The sequence below is a fragment of the Ischnura elegans genome, chromosome 3 (assembly GCF_921293095.1).
Source record: "Ischnura elegans chromosome 3, ioIscEleg1.1, whole genome shotgun sequence".
Taxonomy (NCBI): domain Eukaryota; kingdom Metazoa; phylum Arthropoda; class Insecta; order Odonata; family Coenagrionidae; genus Ischnura; species Ischnura elegans.
This window is the reverse complement of record NC_060248.1, coordinates 92,503,632-92,524,498: the sequence shown is the minus strand read 5'-3', so window position 1 is coordinate 92,524,498 and position 20,867 is coordinate 92,503,632. Positions and strand designations below refer to the sequence as shown.

At 41.2% G+C, this 20,867-nt stretch overlaps 1 protein-coding gene across 1 annotated transcript in view; it reads left to right on the top strand.

Moving 5' to 3' along the window:
- The window catches only part of LOC124156142 (cytospin-A-like), a 526,115-nt gene that overhangs the window by 378,817 nt on the left and 126,431 nt on the right, over nt 1-20,867 (top strand). The window lies entirely within an intron of this gene.

Here is a 20,867-nt window from a genome sequence, read left to right as displayed (position 1 = left end):
ACGTGACGTTCGGGAGCCGCCTCTTACGTGAGGGTCGAGGCGTGACTGAAAGCCTCCTCCCCCGATGCCACCGTCTCACTCCTACCTTGAGTTGCGCTGTCGCGGGAACTGTCTTCTTGACGCGACGTCGGAAACGCCTCCGCCAGAGGCGATCATACCGAAAGTCATTCGGAGTCGTAGTGAAAGCTCACGGCGTTGAGCTGTTGCCCATTGCCGAATTTGATGGCGGATTGGCCCGGAGGTAACTTTTTCGCATTCGGCGATGCGCCAGCCACTAACTTCTTTTTACTGGTAATGAACTCGGTTATATTGAAAGTTTTGCTCCTGTATTTCGTGAGTGCAAAACGATGAAAAAGTTTAGTGATGTTTAGTGAGGATCATTGTACTCAGTAAATTTTGAAATATCCATGATTTTATTTGAGTGGATGTACCGCATAAAGAGTTCCGTCCGACTCTGGCGTACTCCTTTGGACTGTCAATCAGCTTTAACTGCCAATTATTAAAAAAAATCACCTAGGGGTGTGTTGGACTGACTAAAATGATAGTCTTTGTTTCCATGCGGATTGTGCCGATTGTTAATTTTACTTCCAAACAATTTAATGATCACTAAGGATGAGAATAAGTATGAATTTAATAAAAATCTACCTATTAGTAGTTCCTTTGTAAAAAAGAAAAAAATGACAGAAAAGATCAAATAGAAAATTAAAGATAAGTTCAATGATTAATAAAAAAAAGAGAAGGGATCATAAAAAAGAATAATAAATTAAAATTATTACCTTGTAATATATTGATATTAACAAATTGATCAGTGCCATGATTTAATCCAATACCCATAATAATACGGAAATTTGGTTTTGAACGTTGGCTTCGGCTCTTGGTCCCTGCACAGCCACCCAGAGCGCTGCTGTACATAATTCTTCCCCGAGGTTCCCACGCATGTCACGTTGACGGTGCATCCTATCGGAGAAGACGGACGGGTACGGAGGAAGAAGGAAGAGTGTTGGATGCCCTCGGATGTATGAGGGATGGCAATGACCCAGCGAGTCGTGATGATGGAAACGGAAAGGGAATCAAACATAAAAGTAAAAATAGAACATGCCCGCTCCGTTAGGCAGCGCTGCACATCACGGACTGCACGCTTCACGCTACCTCTGCTGTTAGTATGTGCTTCTGGGCTATTTTTTTAATGGCTTCAGTGATCCCTCCACCTCCATCACGACACCCCTGAGCAAGTAGGAGGCGGGTCATAAAGAAGGGAGGGGTACTGAAAAGCTTAAAAGGAGGAAGGTGGTTATAAAGACGCATCATTACACCACCTCGACCTGTCATACTATTATTTTTTTCCCTCCACTAGTTGCCCGTTTTAAAGTTACGTTATCATCGATAAATTTTAGCGGTGTACAAAGTAGAACTTAACAACAGTTGTCTGCATCTCAAACATGCAAATTTTATACCTGACAATGAGAAAACACTGTGGCGAAATTTTAAAATTTGAGATACCCACATTCGTTCACCATACTGAACCGTGTGTATAATGAAAATGTCAACGTGATGGTTTTAATAATTCGTCACGAGAAAAGACTGGCATAGGGTGATTGATGAATCATCATAATCAATATCGACTTTATATCCACCTAAGCCTTCAATTTCTACCTCTGGGCCAGTCAGTGTAGGTATTAATTCAGGTACTTGGTTCCTTTGTATTGTATGTGAGAGTGAAGTAGGACTATCTCACATACAGAATACTCAATAAAACGTTCAATATCTACATTAAAACTATCTCACATAATTCTCATTTGCAACCTGTCGTTAAGAGAAATTTTGGGATTGGCGTCGAATTTTCGGCACCACCGTCTCAATTACCCGATAGAGACTCCGCGAAGGCTTCACCATCATCAAAGGCCGTGAAAATACCAAATCCTTATTTCTAATTAACAGGTAGCTATTGCTACTACTTCCGTGATTTCAGATTTTATACGGCGGGATGTAGGAAAGACGTTTAGGAAAGGAAGGACAGTATTATAGTGAATAAGGATAAAAAATAATCTCCTATCTCTTGGGAGCTTTGGTTGTTGAGATTCGGCGTGGCTAATTTACGCATGGGTGTTTGCCATGATATTAATTCAGGGTTTCTTTTCATGCACGTGAGCCAAGAATTTTAAAGGGGGTTATTTTATCTGATTGAGGCATTTAACTGTCAAGAGGAGGACTCTTATCAGATGATAGCGTGTATCTAACGAATCTTTGGGCGCTTACGAATTTTTTCTCTATTTTTGGTCCGAAGGAAAACTATTCCAGGTGCGCGTAGGCTCGTGCGAAGGCAGCCTTAATATTAGCATATTTTTATGGCGTGTTGAGCCTTCTAAAATATAAATTTTCTCTGTGCACCGCAAAACGTGTATCTTCAGTTGTATCTTTCTTGAGAGCTTGTTTTGATACCTACCACCTTTCGGTAGGTATTTCTTCCCGTGTTTGATTCTCGGATTGAAGCTCATCCTCCATCCAAAATATTAAAATCATATATGTTAAAGAACTACTGGATGTGTGTTTACTCCATTGTTCCGCGTCACGACGTTAGTCATTAATCGTGGTTATTATGCTCTACCCTATGCTCTAATTAGCCCGTGGACCCTTCGTGGATTTGATTATTTAATTTTTATTACGTATTCATTTATTCAGTCTCGAATATTTTTATTGCCTTCAGAGTTCTCTCACCCAGATAGTTGCTATCGAGCCGTAATAATTACCTTCATAATTAAAACGAAAACTCACCTTTGGAATTAATTTCAGTTCTTGTTCTCGTATCCATTATCCTTCAGGTAAGCAAACCTGTAGCCGCTTTTGTTCCTCGTTAGGGTTCCGCACCGATGATCAGTGAAGTTATCCCATGCCGTTGGTGCATAAGGAGACTCGTGAATATAGAATGAAAGTATTTCATTGCTCCCTAATGATTGATTGCACGTCTAAATGAACTATTAATACAGTATTTGTTCATCTTTATCGTCCCTTTTCAGTGGTATAATTGCTCGCAAATGAGGTACAATCATTGGATTTCCACAAATGCCCGTATTTCGAGTAGAATTTAATAAAATTCGCCGCTTAAGAGAAAACAGCATCAGCTGTATATATAGGGCGTCAACGAATGGTCTGAAAATGAAGTGAGTGGAATTCGTATTAATTTTAATAATAACTAATAATTTTATATTTATCACATTCAGCGTCTCAAGGTTGAGCGTTTCTAAACTTCGGTTACGGTATGTTTTACAACAGTCGTAGTTTACTGTGAAATTCATCTTTATTATCGCAAATCTTGTAGGTCATAAAGGTAATTGTACATTTGCTGATTCGGAACTGGTTGTTGAATATGGGTTTCCCTCTTCTGTTCTAGCGTCGATGAGTCAAGGAGTGATGTAACTGTAGCTATTTACATTCTATCTTATCACATATGTGTTCTCTTCTACAAGTAGTGTCTCTGTTATGGTTAGGTAACTGTGCGTCGTGTAATGTTCCGTTGTCTACGTGTGCAGAATTGCGAGTCCTGAATAAGCTCTCCGCGTACGCCAGTTCGGAAGCTGTTCATCCCCGGCCAGTTCCCGAGTAGGGGAAAACGTTTGCGCGGCGAATCGTGTAAAATTGCGAGTGTTCATTTCAATATGGCAATTGAAAGATATTAAAATCATTCTGTGATGGCCTTAGATGTCGTGACAAGAATAGACAGTTTTATTTTTATTTGTCTAACTTCGATAGTCGATCTTCCAAATATCAAAGTTTTTTAAGTCAATTGCTGGATCGCACTCACTTCTCTTAGTGAATCAACAAAAAGATCGGCTTGGATAGGTATTGGTTGAGGTCGCCCCGGACTAAGCATCAGAATGCACACAATCAAGGTTTAGGGTTGTACCTTTCCCCAGGCCACATCACACTTCGAGGAGGCAGTTTTTTTGTCGTAAGAAGAGCGAGGTCCCCCTGGGAAAAGAATTAACCCCTACCCTTACTGTGAGTTATAGCTAGTTCGATATTACCTCTACCCTCACTTATCCTAATTAACCTGGTATATACTGTTTCAAGAGAACCTTCTGGTTGTAGCCACTACCTGTATGTAATAGTAAAAGCTATTGCTACTGCTAAAGCAATTGATTAAGCTTAACTTAACTTAAAGCACTGTCGATTCGAAATAAAATTTTTCGATTCTGCTGCAATACCATATTTCTTAGAATTTATTTTGAAAAATAAAATAGTGATACATCTTTGGGAAATAGAATCGTAAATTTAATCCTTAATAATGTGAATTTGTTAGTTATTCAATCATGTTACAACAGGATTCCACCGGGTGTGGCCCAAAACCAACATGGGTATACCTAATAATTGGCATTGAAGTCAATCGGGTGACATTGAGCAATTAAAAGTGAATGGGAAATATCTCCAATCAAGCAACTCTCAGGTGGGACGGTGTCTCCTCCCTCGTCCGGAGATCTCGCCGACGGTGGCCGCCGACGAAATTATTCGGTGGCCCCGGTCGGTCGGGCGGCGGTGGCCGAGAGAATTCCGTTGACCCGCGGGAGGCCGTTGAACTCCTCGCCCGTCCCTCCCGTTCCGTCTGAGATGGTGCGGCGACTGACGGATGCAGCACGCGGCCCGGCTCGTCTCGCCCGCGAAAGGAATCCCACACCACTGAGGGATCGTCGGTAGTCGGCAAACGGGACGGATGTAGAAAATCTTCTCGGGTTATTAACCGGGTGAATGGTTCCATCGCCTACGTTTCGGTAGCTTAAATCCTTGTATCGATGGCTAAGTTCTAACAACACGTGTCTCAAAATTTTGTGTCTGAGTTAATACTGCTAAAACTGTGAATGAAAAATTATATTCTAGCAAAAAACAACTAAACAAATCTTACATAAAAAACAACTCTTTATTTGCAAATGTGCGCTTCTTCTTCAGCTTTATGTTTTTTGTTTTTAATTTCAATTAAAATTATAAACAATTAAAAATAAATCTTTTTTTGCTCTCCTGAAAAGTTGCTATTTTTAGATACGTGTTGTTAGAACTTAGCCATCGGTATGTGGTTTAATTGAATCACGAAAAATAGATATCGCCATTTAAAAATCTAAAAGCGTGAAATACTCCAGGAGTAATAATCCAGGAGAAATCTAGGAGTAATAGTCTTTCGATTTGGGCAATTAAAAAAATAATAGGAAACCACGCTATTGGTATGGGAAAATATTTCTTGGAATTGGATCGGGTCCTCGGACCTTTGGTTTTCCGGTTTACAGCGGAAGCCATCATGCTATCCATGTTTCTAAATCTAGTCCCGGGGTTTCTTCTTTTGCCATTTTGTATGAGTTTTACCGACTTTCACGCGGCAGCTTTTAATTATATCACGCAGGCGACTTCGCTGAGGCATTGGGATAGGCGTCTGAAAGCCATAGGCCCATGGAGTGGGAGGTAACATAGAGACAGTGATCTTCATAAACAGAGAAAAAAAGGAGAGAAAGAGTGCCTCCACGATTTAATGAATCAAATAAGAGTTATAAGTCTTGTGCCGAAATGAATAATAATAATAAAGAAAGTTACAAATCTACCTTGACTAGTATAGTAACTATAATGGTATTTAACCCGGGAGTGGTCGCCGCGGGTCGCTCCGACCCGCACGCAACTATTTATATCTGTCCTGTATGTGCAAAGTAACGAACGGTCTTCACTTTCCGTGTAGCTGCTTCTCTAAAACCCTCCTACCATACCCTGTTGAGTTTCTTCAGTTTCCGCTCGTTTGTTGACCTAGTCGTGCATGTGCGGGTCACCCTGACCCGCAGCGACCATTAGCGTTGTCAAAAATTGTGGTTTGGACCTTAGGGTTGGGGTGAGTGGAGGTCGCGATGATGGATGTATGAGTTGAGGACTGGGTTAGGGGCCTTCGGTGGGGTCGGGGGTGGAGGTCCTGGTGTGACATGACTTAGTGCAAGGGCTGCACCTTCAGAGACAGAGACAAGGGGGCAGTGTTTGGCGTGACATCAACCGAGAAGCATCTATTCTGTAATGTGAACCATTTCTATTGTTAATACAGTCCACTAAGTATCTTTACGCGTCTTTCATTTCATTAAAGTTACCACCAAATATGGCCGAGATCGTGACTGTAAAAACACTACAGTTGAAGAAACTAAAGCCCTGTTGGGTTTATTGTATTACGCAGGTGTGTTGAAGGCTTCACATCTGAACGCAGAAGAGTTGTGGGAAGAAGTGCGTCTATTCAAGTGTGTAATGTCTTTGAATCGATTTAAATTTTTGCTTCGAATGCTAAGATTCGATGATAAAAGAACCCGAGTGCAGAGGATGGAAGTGGACAAGTTAGCACCTTTCAGGGATGTTTTTGAATTTGTTGTAAAGGAATGTAAATCAAACTTTTCTGTTGGTGAGTTCACAACAATTGACGAAATGTTGTGGGCCTTCCGTGGAAGGTGCGGTTTCAGGCAGTATATGCGGAATAAGCCTGCGAAATATGGTTTGAAGGTGTTTTCATTGGTTGACTCACGAACATTTTATGCACTCAACATGGAAGTATATCTTGGAAAACAACGCCCGGGACCTCATGAACACATAAGTCTAACACCATCTCCAGTAGTAGTCAGGCTTGTCGAACCGATAAGTGGAAGCAACAGAAACGTCACTTATGATAACTGGTTTTCTAGTACTGCCCTTTCTAATGATCTCTTGCAAAATCAAAAACTCAGCACAGTTGGGACAATCAGGAAAAACAAAAAAGAGATACCTCCAGAGTTTTTGAGAACTAAGAATCGAGAAGTACACTCGTCAATTTTTGGTTTTGCCAAAAACTTGACAACACTCGTATCTTATGTCCCGAATAAGAACAAGGTTGTTCTATTGACCTCCACCATGCATCACAGTAAAAGTATTGACAATGCCACAGGAGAACAAAAGAAACCAGAGATAATAACATTTTACAACGCCACAAAAGGAGGAGTTGATGTGGTTGATGAAATGTGTGGCAATTACTCTGTCGCCAGAAAGACAAATTGTTGGCCCCTCACAGCATTTTACCACATTTTACACATCATAGGACTAAACTCTCTCATCATTTGCTCCTGAAATCACAAAGAAAGAAAACGTGTACGAAGGAAATGGCTCAAAGAGTTGGCTACGGAACTATAGTTACACCTCACCTTAGAACTCGTCTTCAAGGATCTCTGTCAAAGTCAACCCGTATTAATATTTTGGACATACTAAAAGAAGACATTATTCGCCCTCCAGTAGAAGTCCTGAACTAGAGAAAGCGGTGTGGACTTTGCGACCGTCAAGGCAACAAGTCGGCTCACAACTGTGCGTCATGCAACATCCCTGTCTGTGGCTAACACTCCAAGCCCACTTGTCTCAACTGTATTGACATGGAATAAATGGTGAGTTTTTTTATATTATACACATAGGAACTACACAACATTTTTACACCTGAAAGTTTTGATGTGCTTTTATAAAAAATACATTTGTGTATCTAATCAAGTTGTGGGTTATGTAGGTTCACGCGTGGCCAAGATACCTCAACTATACTGACTTTGGGATGCAACTAAACCAATAACTGGACATTTGTAGTGACATAAAGTTGTGGAAGTATATATTAGTTCTTATTGGAAAAATATTTTGAAGTAATAGTTGAAGTTTTCTTTTAATCTATGTGATAAACCATGGCTCATTGATATTTCGTTTTTTTTTGAAGAAAATATGTACAACATTTTCATGCTTCAATAACTTGAAAACTTTTCCATATAACAATAAGCCATATATTAATCTTTTATTTCTTTATAACCTATGTTCAATATTAAAGAGTAAAAATTATTGTAAGTAAGCTAGTTAGCCGTAAAATTACTAAAAAACTTGTACTATGACAAAAATCTCATTTTTTGTGATACTTTTTCTTTAATTCCGAAAAAAATATAAAAGCAATAAAATGTCTTTTTTAAACACATGGTTTGAGTTTATATACCTTGGAACTGAAATGTATAATGCTATAAAAAAACAAAAATGTAAATTAAGCTTTCAAACAATTTCTTTTAGTGCGGGTCAGAGTGACCCGCAGCGACCACGTAAGGCTACATGTTAGGCGCGACTACTCCCGGGTTAATAAGCTTTATATTGCTTTTGCGGGCGACTCCGTGAAATTCTACTGCGGTACTACTTGTGGTTTTTGCACATTAAATGTAATATGTGTATTTTTCAATCATTCCCCCTCGTGGACCATTCCTGTTTCATCATTTTCGCCTTTATTAGTTTCAAAAATTGAGTCATTTTGAAATGCTACCTCCTCGTTCTGGAGGTAACGACTTGGAAACACTACCTTCAAAAATTAATGCTCCGTCGAATGCACGGGGTCATTGGCGGTGAAACTCCGTAAATTGATCCACAACTCGTAATTGGCAACTCTCACTCCAAAATTGTGCTGTGAATTGCGTAATTAATTTTCAAAAAAATCTATTTTTAACGTGGGTAAACAGCTTCATTCCTTCTTCTTGGTCGTAACTCGGTTGATTGGTCCACAACTCGTGACTCTGCAAGTCTCACTCCAAAATTATCCCGTAATTCGCGTAATTGATTTGCAAATTCGCGAATTTTAACGTGGGTAAACAGTTTTATTCCTTCTTAATTAATCGAAAACAATCGCTTGACCACAATCTTTTCGTCCCTATACGATGAAGGTCGGCGATAATTTTCGGCTGCAACCTTCCTCTCTTCAATCATTCCGTGGGCCTGGATGGCCTTCGCTTTCCGTCGATGGATCGGCCACGGTAGGTCCCTTCAATTTGAGAACAATCGGGATCTCCGATCTGTAACCGTCCGTAAATTATAATTAATGGCGGCGATTGGGTCGGATTTGATTTCTATCGCGTCTCCGCCCGGGCGCGTGACGATACGTTTTTGGTCAGATGGCCCTTTTAATGGGCCACTTTTCGTCAGTCATTGATTATTGATTTTTTTTACCTCGCTCCTGATTCCTGATTGGTCTTCCTTTCAGCTCGTTGGTTGCTGGTTAGACTATGGCTTGCTCGCCATTCTACTCTTCCAGTATTCTCTTCCATTATTGATTTCCTCCCGTGCTTAAATGAATTATCTCTCCATCGATAGTATCTTCCACCAAGTAACCATTTGTATGCATTGCCATTTTCCATAAACCGAAGACTACCTATAATTATTTTACTCATTCGATTAATCCTGGGAAGAAAAATCTAATGAACTCTAGTAGGTGTTCCAATTACAATTTTTTAAAAGCATATTGTGGTCGTATAAGCTGATTCATTGGCCTATACATTGCCAACTTTCCTTGTGTTGACTTGATCATTATGGAGCTTGGATTTACAAATTACCGTATTTACAAATTTTAATTTGACAAGATTTACTCCCGTGTTGTTCCGTGTATTATCGTCAATGATTGGTCTTCCCTCCTACCATTGACCTAAAGGTATGAGCATTGATGTCATTAGTTTATTTTTTCAGAATAGGTGGAATGTAGAGCGACTCATTTTCAATAATAATACGATGAATCAAAAGCGAAAAAGCCCGGTCATCAAAAACGCATATTTTTGGCTTCTTAGTAATGTGTTGGGACTTTTAAGATACATTTCATTTATGCACAATATAGTTGGTGCATGCTGAGTGTCTACCTGTGGTATGTAATGTGAAAATGCATTTGTATGAGTCCACAGAAGACAGAATTAATGATAAAAGTGAGCGAGATACGTGACATGTTAATCCATCGGCCCTCTCTTACGCCCTGTTTTGTCTCTCCTACGTATAGAATGTCAAACCACACGCAGCTTTCATTCATTGGCATCAGCGCATCGGGGGACCGCGGATGATGCATTGTCCGCGTCCCTTTCAATGGTTGGTTTACTTTCACGTCGCGATTAATTGTCCATTGTATCAGCTTCAAGTTCTCATTCGTGCACGGAAAGTTGGGAACATTTCTGTTTGCCTTATGTTGATCGAGTGCCTTGCTGGAACCACTGACGGCATCATTTGTTCCACGGGTGGAGTGAGTCTCCGATTCGAAAAATAAAAAAGATGATGCTTTGTTCCTTCAGCCTTGAGAATTTGTACTCAGTGAGGTGTCCAAAGCTTTTTCTCAGCTGAGAAAAAACTGATAGAGGCCGTAACTTGGTGAGCAGATAGTGTGTGCAAGGTTTTTTAGCAGGGTACAAAACCTGGAGTTGAAAATGGTGTTAAGAGGGTAGAATTTTAGGTAAACGAGGAAGAGGAAGGAAGAGAATTGGATTTTTAGATAGAATTAAAAGGATTAGACCTTACAGTGAATGGAAGAGGAAAGGGCTTGAAGGAAGGGAAGGCTCCCAGAATGCATCTTAAAATACTCCATGAAAACCTACCTTGATCGGTAGAATACTTCAATAAAACAAGTCCTAAAGGGGATGCAGAGGAGACAGAGGATTTGAATCGAGCGAGTACTAAGAGATGGAAGACAGCTAGCGAATGAGCAAGTGAATAGGATGTATAGACTGTATGCAAAGGAATGAGTCTCAGGGGATTTCAAAGGGAGGTTCAATTCGAGGATGGGGTAGTGGGGCAAGTAATTCTTCAAGCCGTTCTTCACAAATCACTTCGCTTTATATTACTTTTAGCTTTCGCGGGGTGTTATAGTTGGAGCTCTCGTCACTTCAGGCATACGCCACTGACCTGAAGAAGCCTATTAAAACGCTGGGGAAACTGTCCTCCGAAATCATGAGACACGTGGAGTTATCCCGAAAGCAACAGCACCACGCTCCGCTTTAATTCTTACTCTTCCTCTCGCGTTGATAATCGCGCTGAAGCCGCCTACAATTCTACTGTCCCGGTGAGTCCTTACCTCAACCAGTCATTTTAAATATTAAAAATAAATGGCGCCTAAGAACCTTTGTCGTTTTTGTTGTTGTTTGTGTGAATAGGAAGCTTAACAGTAATTATTTGGCATTACACAAGAACAGTTGGTAAATGCAATTTGATTCGAAGATCGTTATTTTTGTGACTTTTAAATTTTATATTTTTTGTCTTTTTAATCGTAATATTAATTTTGCTTGTTCATCTTTTCATTTTTCGTCATCGTTTTTTAAAAATTATGTTCGTGGATTAAATAGTTCTGCAACGAATCCCTCATGCTTGCGAGTATTAGTCTGCGGATGGTGGGTATCGGGTGGTAAGTCTTGGATAAATGAGAACCCATGGAATATAATTCGCAATGGTGTCCTACAGAGGTGGGGCTGGCCGAGTGCCCTCACATGAATTGGACAGACAAGAGAGAAATGCTCTTTTGTGACCCTTTTAAGCGACGTCTCCGAGCGGGACGACGAGCGAAATCGCCCCCGGCGTCGCCTTGGCCTTGAAAGCGGGGCAATTCTCCGGGCACACCCCCTGCCAGCGCCTCCCCGTCGCGGCGATTAATAATTCTCGGGCCGTGCGCCACTCGGATTGGACGGAAAGACCGTGCCATCGCCTCGTTTCCGATTGATGTTAATGGATGCTCGCTGTCGGGGGCAACGCGTTCTTCGTGAGCCGGAAGCGAAAATTGGGTGCCAATTGGCGCAAAAAAATTGGCATTCCCCCGGATGTTTATGTTTCAGAGAAGTCTCCATTATTTCAATTTTTTTGTCTTATGGCCCGGCGTCGTCTGGTTTCGGTCATCTGAGTATTTTATTAGAGTCGTCAGTCTTTCTGATGTTAATATTTCAGGGAAGCATTAATTGATATTTTTTCTTTAATTCTTTTTCTGGTTTCTTGTGGTTTTGGTTGTACTTTTCTTAGCATCGAAGCTAGGTAAACAATCACGTATTCGGGAGTAAACTACTCTCTAGCTGATTCTCACCGGGTTAGAAACTCCGACGGGGATCATCCTCAGTACCCCGAGGATGATCCCCGCCAACCTAGGTAGAAATGGAGTTTCTAATCCGATGGGAATTCCAAAAGAAGTTTTACCAGATAATTTGCCGGGAAATCATAAAATCTATTTTTATCTCGTTAAATTTTTTATCTAATTAATTTTTATGCGTCATGAAATAATGAAGTCGCTCCTTGCCTTACGAAAGGTGGGAATTCTGTATTCCGTTTTAGCAGGTTTTGTACTGTCGGAATATTTTAGGCTGAATGGAAAAAATGTCGAGGCGCGGAATTCGTTGGTCAAAACTTGACAGCCATCGCTGGTGAACGTAATTCATTTTCTATGCACGTGTAGAAAATGTTCTTTTTGCTATCTCTTGTTCGACAAGAAAATAGTATATTTTTGTTAGAGATATTGAGAAACGCCAAGTTGAGAGACCCATCAGCGAGCTAAAGAGTTGTATTATTTTTATTGAGGACAAGTTGGCGCGGTAGAGCGCTAATATCGGCGTATTGCATTCCGTTTTGAGCCTATTTTTATCAGTTAAATATTTGCAATTGTAACGAAATCATAATGAACTCCTCTTGACCCGGCTCCCCGGATTATTTATTCGTTAGGAAGGAAGGCGCATCATTCTTTCTTGATTAGTATGATTTTATTGACGAACATCTCGGATAAATCTTACTTTATCGTCTTTGAATTTTTATATATTAATCACATTTACATTTTTCAGCACATGAATGTATCTGAAGAATGCAACTTTCACATTTGAGGAATTACTTATGTGAAATTTACATTATTGAGATGCAGGCAAATGTAAACAAGGGTGTACATCAAATAGCTTGGTCTACTACCTCATTGAAAATTTCGTTATTACAGCGTAAGTTTGAACGAGTTAATTAATAGATCTCGAGAAAAATGTCGGCCTCGGTGGCGTTAGGGTAAAGTGCTCTTCTGCTAAACAAGATGTCGCGAGTTCGAGTCCCGTATAGTTGGGTTGCGCCTATTTTGAACATGGTTGTTGGTGCTCGTGCAATTGTTAAGTAATTGATAAAACCCTATGCAAAAGGCCAATATGTGCTGTTTTCGGTGGTATGAAAATTGCAAAGAAGAATTCAATGGTTTCCGGCTCAACTTTGTGGAAGTTGTAGTTCACAAATGACAAAATGAGTTCGTTTTCTTCCACGGATTGATTTTCTTGAAAGTGACCTCTTGAGGTTGAAACATGTCGTACCGAGAAAATCAATCCGTAAACGACTTCGTTTTGTCATTTATGAACAAAGAAGAAGACCGGTCATACGGAAGTGGTGTCTCCTCTTAAGATATCCCATCGTGATTCAGCATGTAAGCCGATGAAGGCATTATCGGAGGAGCCCCTACGAACTCTCTTTATCTCCCCCCTCGAGTCGATGCAATTCACGGTTGTGCTTGGAGGAATCGCACTCGATTTGGCAACGCCGCACGCGCTTTCTTTCCTCCGGGACTATTTGCTTCGTACCTCAGCGTCTCCTTGCCCGCGAGGCTGTCCATCAAATGGACGCGAGCTAAAGAGGAGGGAGGGGAATGAAGTTAAAATGGGGGAGATGGCCTCCCTAAGGATCTCTTCCCTCCCAGAGAATGACTGGGGCTGGGCTGTGCAAAATATAGGCCGGCTGAGTATTTGAAATGCAATATACCGCTGCAAATGTATGTGAAATACGTAATATCTTTGACTTCGGTATTTGAAAAACAAACTTCATAATAGTATTTTTAATACCTATTCAAATACGAAATACGTTTGCATGGAAACCAAGAGATCTTTAAAATAATACAGCCTGCCTTGCCACTTTATGGATAGTTGAAAACGTGTGAAAAACGATTTTTGCGAAAAAATAACCTCTGAAGCATAATGTTACAGAAGTGTTATCGTAGCTACTTCTAATGTATTTTTAAAATGTTTTTTTTTTTAATTTTAGAATGGGAAAATACCAAATGACTGTATTTGAAATACGAATTACAAATTATGAATATATTTCCAATACGCGTTTTAAAATACTTGCATTTGAAATACTGCTCAAGGGATAAGCGTCCGGGGTATACTCGGGAGTTTCCAGCGAACAGAGGGGCAGTGTGTGTGTGTTAGCGGTTCGCCCTCGTAAATCACGGAAAAGATAGCGAGATGGAGGGGAAGGGGTGGGTCGTGGAGGGGAATGTGTAGAGTAGACAGACGATGCCATTATCCTTGAATCGGCCACTCATCCCTCCCCCCTTTTCTTCGCCGATCGCTCTGAATTTTTCGCTCGGGTCGGATTCTTCGAATTCGGATCTGAAGACGTCGGCATATCCGTCGCCGTCCTTTCTTCTGCTTCAAGCAGTAAATTAAGAGAGATATTTTGCCGGAGGGATAGATGTGGGATTTCGTTTTTTCCCCGAACCATAGAGGACTCTAATAAATGCTAGTCATAATTTTGTTTGAGCGTTTGGTTTTTGTATGTAGACGGCTGGTGTCCTAACACCCCGTGAAACACCCCTTTTTCAGGCGGCTCGCGGGGTATTATGTAGATACAGATTCTCGCGAATCTCTCGTCGCATGGTGTTATTGCCGCTTCCACACGTGTCGACTATTTTTTTCATGTACTAAAACTCTTCGGGCCTGTTTACCCGATACATTAACTCGTAGGTACGAATTAATGTCCGATTGCATGAACGATTTTGGTGGACGGAACGAAACATGTTTGAATACATGGGCCATATCAGAACAGGTTCTATTTTCTACCCATCCATTCGCACGAGTTGGGTGGTTTACACGGTGCATTTTGGCGTTCATTCTCGCGTTCATGCATTTAGACATTAACTCGCTGCGGGTTAATGTACCGTGTAAACGGGCCTTTCGAATGAGTCGCATAAACTTCTTTTTTTCCTACTTACGCCGTGATAGTAGGGATCCAGAGTAAATATGAACATGAGTTATTAATGAGTTATGCGCATGAAACCAAGATAGAAATAGCAAATCCCGAGATCACGTGATGAGTCTGAAGGGTTGACTTTAACGATAGTGTTTGTTTCCATGTTTCGATTGTAAATTTTATTGTCATTAAATGTATTGCTCGTGAAAAGGGAGAAGTGCCAGGATTGTTTTGAAACCTACTTTTACTATGTTTTTGCTAACTTCTTTCATTCCTCATAATTTTTTTTCGGATTTCGGGTTTCAATGCCGGCTTTTATTTTCTGTGCATCCACTTTGTTCTCTTTAATGCGTTTAGTCTTAGGAATTGGATGGGTACGAGTTGTTTGAAAAAAATGTTCGGGATTTCGCTCTTGATGAGATTATGTAAGAACTGAAGCATGATATTTTTATTGTTTTACACTATAAATAAGTTCATCGCCTTTTTAAACGCTTTTTGCCCTTCTGTCCTAGAAGAGAATCACTACTATGCCTGCAATGCAGTTTTTAAGTCCTTCTCCTGTCGAAAGAGAATTTTGGGTTTATGAAGATCTAACACATCCATTGAAATGCGTGTATCCTCTCCAGTGAACCATATTGGTCATTGTATCTCATTCTCTTCAACCTGACAATTGCTACAATCCTAATCCATTAAAATTTTTTTTTCAATTTACATTTATAATTCCAACAAATGAAATCGTCCTCGTCGACTGCAACTCGTTTCCCATATTAGTAATTATAAGAACTTTTACAACCTGTGATAGTTTATCCCTTAGGTTCAAAATGACAGTGCAGAGAAGTGAAGAAAAAGGCAGTAAATTTTTGCATTGTTAGTTAGATGAATCTGAAATTGCAATGTCAGCTGGTTGGTTGGACTTAGATGGCGATTACGGGATAATAGTAGTAAAAACAAATCCCCGTGTGTATTTGCCTTATCAGTAGACATTTACTTCTCCGTACGTACCGTGCATGTTCTGTTAGAACGTAGGTTTCCGCGGCGATGGTTTGATCTCTGCATTTCTTCCGGGTTTCCTTCCGCGTCAGATTGTTCGTAGACAACAGTTTCGCTGGCTATCCTGCCAGCGTCTTCAGGTCGAAGGTGTCGGCTGTCGGTTTCTGCCTCGCTTATATACCGTAGGCTGGATGGGAGCTGCATTGTGATTGGCTGTTTGACTGGGCGCTTCTATCTGATTGGCTCTCTCTTGGATTACTCTTTTCCACGCGCTGTGAAGGAAGTATCCATCTTCTCTATTGAAATTCAATGGTGTTTTTTGAATTTCTATTGCTTCCCTGATTTGCCTTGGGAAGTATCGGCACTCCTTAGCTAAAAGTTTTCCGTGCATGTTCTGTTCACAACTTACTTGTATTGCAACTAAGAGCTCTTGGCAAGATAGTAGAACTGGCAACTGTGCGTTACACTGCCTTTCCTTCTCCTCTTCATCTGCCACTCAACTTCGCTTTCCGTTTCGCGTTTTTCTCTTGTTCTCCTTTGATTTTTTGCCGCTCAATCCTCGTAGCTCATCGTCCCCCGATCGTGGATGCCTTTCCTCCTCCTCCGCATCCTCGTGATGTCTCAGAGTCTGTCCCTCCGTCTCGTCTTCTCTTGCCCATACGCTGCTGTTGGCGACGCTCCAGCGAGATCGAGCTTCAAAAGCCTTCCCCTCCGAAACATATCGTAATAAGCCATTCGGTTATGGGACGGCATTTTCTCTTCCCCATATCTTTCCTCCTGACTCCGTCTTCCTCCGACGTGCTGCACAAGTAGTTAAAATTCCTAGTGAGAAAACTTAAAATGTGTTCACACGGTGCTTCCGTAAAGAAAATTGTAATAACTAATTAGGAGTAGTTGGAAACGAGTTGGTGTGGTGGCTGGAGTATTGGCTTCCCACCCTGTGGGCTCAGTTTCAATTCCCGGCAGTGGCAGAGAATGAAATAAAAACTTGAAGCTTGTACGTGGTGTTAGGGCTCCATATTAATAATTAAAGAAGTTTTGTTTCTTCCACAAGTTTATAAAAAATTATATTTTATTTCCGGTTTCGGCTCTTACACCATTATCAAATCCCTGCATTTGATAATGGTGTAATAGCCGAAACCAGTTATAGAATTTTTTTATAAACTAGTGGAAGAAACAAAGTGTATTTCATTATTAAAGTGGTAGAGAATTTTCAGTGATTGCCCGTTCTCTGCTAGAATGGCGTGTGAAGGGCATTTCAAGCGCAACACTCCGTCCGTCGGATGAGACGCTAAGCCGTGGTCCCTTAGGTGCCATTCGTTAAGGTCATGCTAATGCCGACGCTGGGTTTCTCTCCATACTTCCTTCCATACTCTTCCCTAATGGCAAAATTGACCTCAGCTGTCGGTTGCCTCCTCCAAATACCATATCAGGATTAATTATTTTCTTTTTTTTCTAGTCGAGTTTTATTTACGAGCTCTTAATGGGCTTCAGCAACCATTTTATCTTCCGAGTGCTCAGGGTTGCGTTGATCACAGGAGCGGTCCCCTATTTGTTTTTCATTTCTGACCACTGTCATAGCTTCATTCAGCATGTAGTTATATCCCGATGATTCCCGGGCTTCCGACTGCTTAAGGCTCTCCATTTACGCCGACGTTTTAACGAAATTATTTTCCTTAGTCCTCAGAGCTGCTTGATGAGTTTATAGTTTATACCCATGTTTCTATGGTTATGGGCATGGGCCTTTCTTTTAAAATACGCGGATTTTTGTCATTGTTTTATGGCCGTTTCTTTGCTTGTTTTTCATTGCGCATTTAGGACATTATGTTAGCTCTTTGTTTGGTGATTGGTGCATTCAAAGTGCTGTTCGCATTGTGACACCGCGTTGCCAAGAGCTTGGGTTTTATTGTAGTAGTCGATGCCATATGCATACTTTTTACTCGCTTTTTAGACCCCGAGGAATCTTAGATCTAAGCAGTGGCGAATTCGTGATTAGGAGTGAAGTTATGATTTTATTTAATAAATGCCGCATTCTCATCCAATTTCAACTGTTCGGGCATCTCCAGGTACAGAGTCATTTAATCGTGGGTAGTCAGTTATATTTGATACCATTGTACTCAAAAATAAATAAACAATTCTGTGAAAATAGGCCCTGAGGATGGTTTAAAATAAACCGAAACGTAGGCAGATCACTTTTTCATTATTTGGCCTAAACTCCAAGAACTAAAGATCATTATTGAACTCAAAGTAAGTAATTGAAAAGAGATATTTGATAGGAAGCGAAACATTTAACGATGGTAGCGGCGACTTTTGCTCTAATTTTTATCGTTTAGAGATTGCCCCTCCGTATTCAGGTGACGTGAAAATTTCCAAATTTTCCCATAAAGTGTCTTGTGGAGATGTAGAGTATTAGTGGAAAGAGGGAAATATACCCCTTCCCCCGCTGCATATTGCGAACCCTTTTCTCGCTACCAGATCGTTGACCGCGCCCTTCTCCGCTTCCCTCCAGCCCCATTCCTAATATCCCAATTCGCGTCTCCGGAAACTGTTCTTTGGTTTCCCTCCTGCCGCCGCCGCCGTAACGGATTCGGTACTGACGTCGAGCTGGGGAAATATTATTCGCCGCTCGCGAGATCGAGGGAGGGGGGAAGTGGCTGATGAAGGACGAGCGTGTGCTATGCAGCACTTCAGGAGCCCTATCCAGTAACTACGTCTCCTCGTTTCCGAAATTTCGGAATCGAACATTTTGTTTTCGTCTCTAGATTCCATATCCGTCTCTCGGGGGTGCTTTTATGATATCTAATGTGATAAATTATTTTATTGTTGAAAGCTTTATTGGCTTTCAAGGTATACGCTTTCAACTGGTTTCGCTTGGAACTTTATTTAGTTCCCAACTCCGTACGTAATCATCCATTGCCCATAATTTTAGTACATATACTATGCCAGTAATGCAAATTACTTTTGACTTCTTGGCAGCATCTGCAGCACCACTTACGCGGTAAAAATATTCCATAACTCACCAGCTGGCACATCACTTTGCGATTCCGAGAAACGGAAAGTCTTTTTCCGAGACCCTCCGTCAATTCGGCCGCTCTCGGACGAGTTTCCGTGACGGAGAGTTCGGATAGATCTTTGTGGATAGCTCATTCCGAAATTATGACGTCTTTCCGAAAACCAACCACGAACTATCCGATAGATTGCCTAAGTGGATAGGGCTCCAGATAGGGACAGTGCAACACGTCGTGTGATCTTAATAAATTTCTGCGTAAAATACAAAGTTTTACTCTACTAGGCTGGGAGCTTTAGCAATTGAAAATATTTATCTTTAAGAGCGACACGGAGAACAGCGTATTGGAACCCCACTATATATTCAGGTCCAACAGAAAGGACAAATGAGGGAAAGTTATTTTGCCGAACGGATAGGTATGGGAATTCGTTTTTCCCCCGAACAATAAAGGATTTTTATAAATGCTAGGCGTAATGTCGTTAAAACGTTTCATCTTGAGTTGTAAACGGCTGGTGTTATAACACTCTCGCCATTGAGGAGGCTTGCGGAGTAGTATGTAGATGAAGATGTATTATCATGAGTTCATCTTATAAATTCAAGAATGACCATTTTTAGCATTGGACAAGAGCGAAAGAGGCCGTTGAGATCTCTTCTAGCTTCCTGAGCCTTGTGGGACTCTACCTTGGATGACCTCGTGGGCATTTAAAAACGACGCAAATGTGTTGGTGGGTCGTCAAGTATCCTAAGCGACTCAATCGAGGCAGATGTCATTCCTTGGGACGGGAGTGTCGCGGGATGGGGAGGCGCTCGAAGAGGAAAGAAAGAGGTCCCAGACGGAAAAATGCTGCAAAACCAGATTGGAAGGCCTCAGAGAAGAGATTCGGGCGTGGGTAGAGTGGGGTGGCGCGCTGTTGTCTGTTATGTGTTTTGCTGCTTCTGCAGATGGGAGAATGTGGTAGCTGGGAGTTTTCCTTTTGGTCAACATATCCGCCTCTCGTGTAGAACAAAAAAAACGTAAATGGAAGCTTGCTTTCGTCCTTGCCGCAGTTCCGAAAACCTATTAGTCTTGGCTTAACGCGATTTTGAGATGCTTGTATGTGACAATTGAAGCCTTTGGCCATTGGGTTGTTTTTCGGTTTTCGTCCGCGTTTTGTGCACGATGGTGGCAACGTTTCTCCTTCTTTGCTAATAGCATCCTCAAGCCAAGTTTAAGTTCGCCATCTCTATGTGAAGACTGCGGACAAAGATCAAAAACTCTACGTCACATATTTAAGCGACGATTCACTTTACGGCACTATCGTGAATTTGCGAGGAACAGTTTCTTTGTATACCTTTGTGTCGGCAAAAGCTTTTGCTTTGAATTATTTTGTATGAATGAATGGGTCTGGAATTCTGTAGCATAGATTATCATACGGAAAAGTTCAAGTGATGGCTTTGGTAGATATTCATATAGAGATGCGGAGATAATGGTTAGTCTCAAACCTTTGCTGAATGGGCTCGTTCTGTTTTGGAATTCGCATCTGCAATCGTGTGTAAATTGGGGCATAATTAGAAAGAACCGGGTGCGTAACTAACAAATGGAAGCCACCCGATGTTAAGTGATGGTGCGAAATATCATCTTTCTTCTCGAAGGGGAGAGGAAGTGGAATCTGCTAAGCCTCGCGGCCAGGTTTACCTTGATCCCGCTGATACGATCTGTGGACTGAGGGCGCAGGTAAACTTCCTCATGTCGAAACATCAAATTTTACGAGAGCCTTTTCCTGGAGGATATTCCTCGAACGAAATAATTTTCAGTTTAGGTTCGAAGATTTTCGCGGCGTTGATCAGATAATCTCTTCATTTTCTTTGGTTCCCTCCAAGGCTTTTGTTGACAACAATTTCGCTGACATTGTAGTCAGCGTCTTCAGGTCGAAGGTGTAATAATGTCCTCCTTCAGGACACTAATGCCCTTCTTACTTGCACCTTCGAAGTGATACTAACACGTCCGGCCTGAAGAACTGACTGCAATGTCAGCGAAATTGTTGTCAACAAAAGCCAACGGACGTGGTGAGTGCCCTAAAAATGCAGAGATCATCTAATTTTCATGATATTAAATTATTTCGATATCGGTCTTCATCCTTGA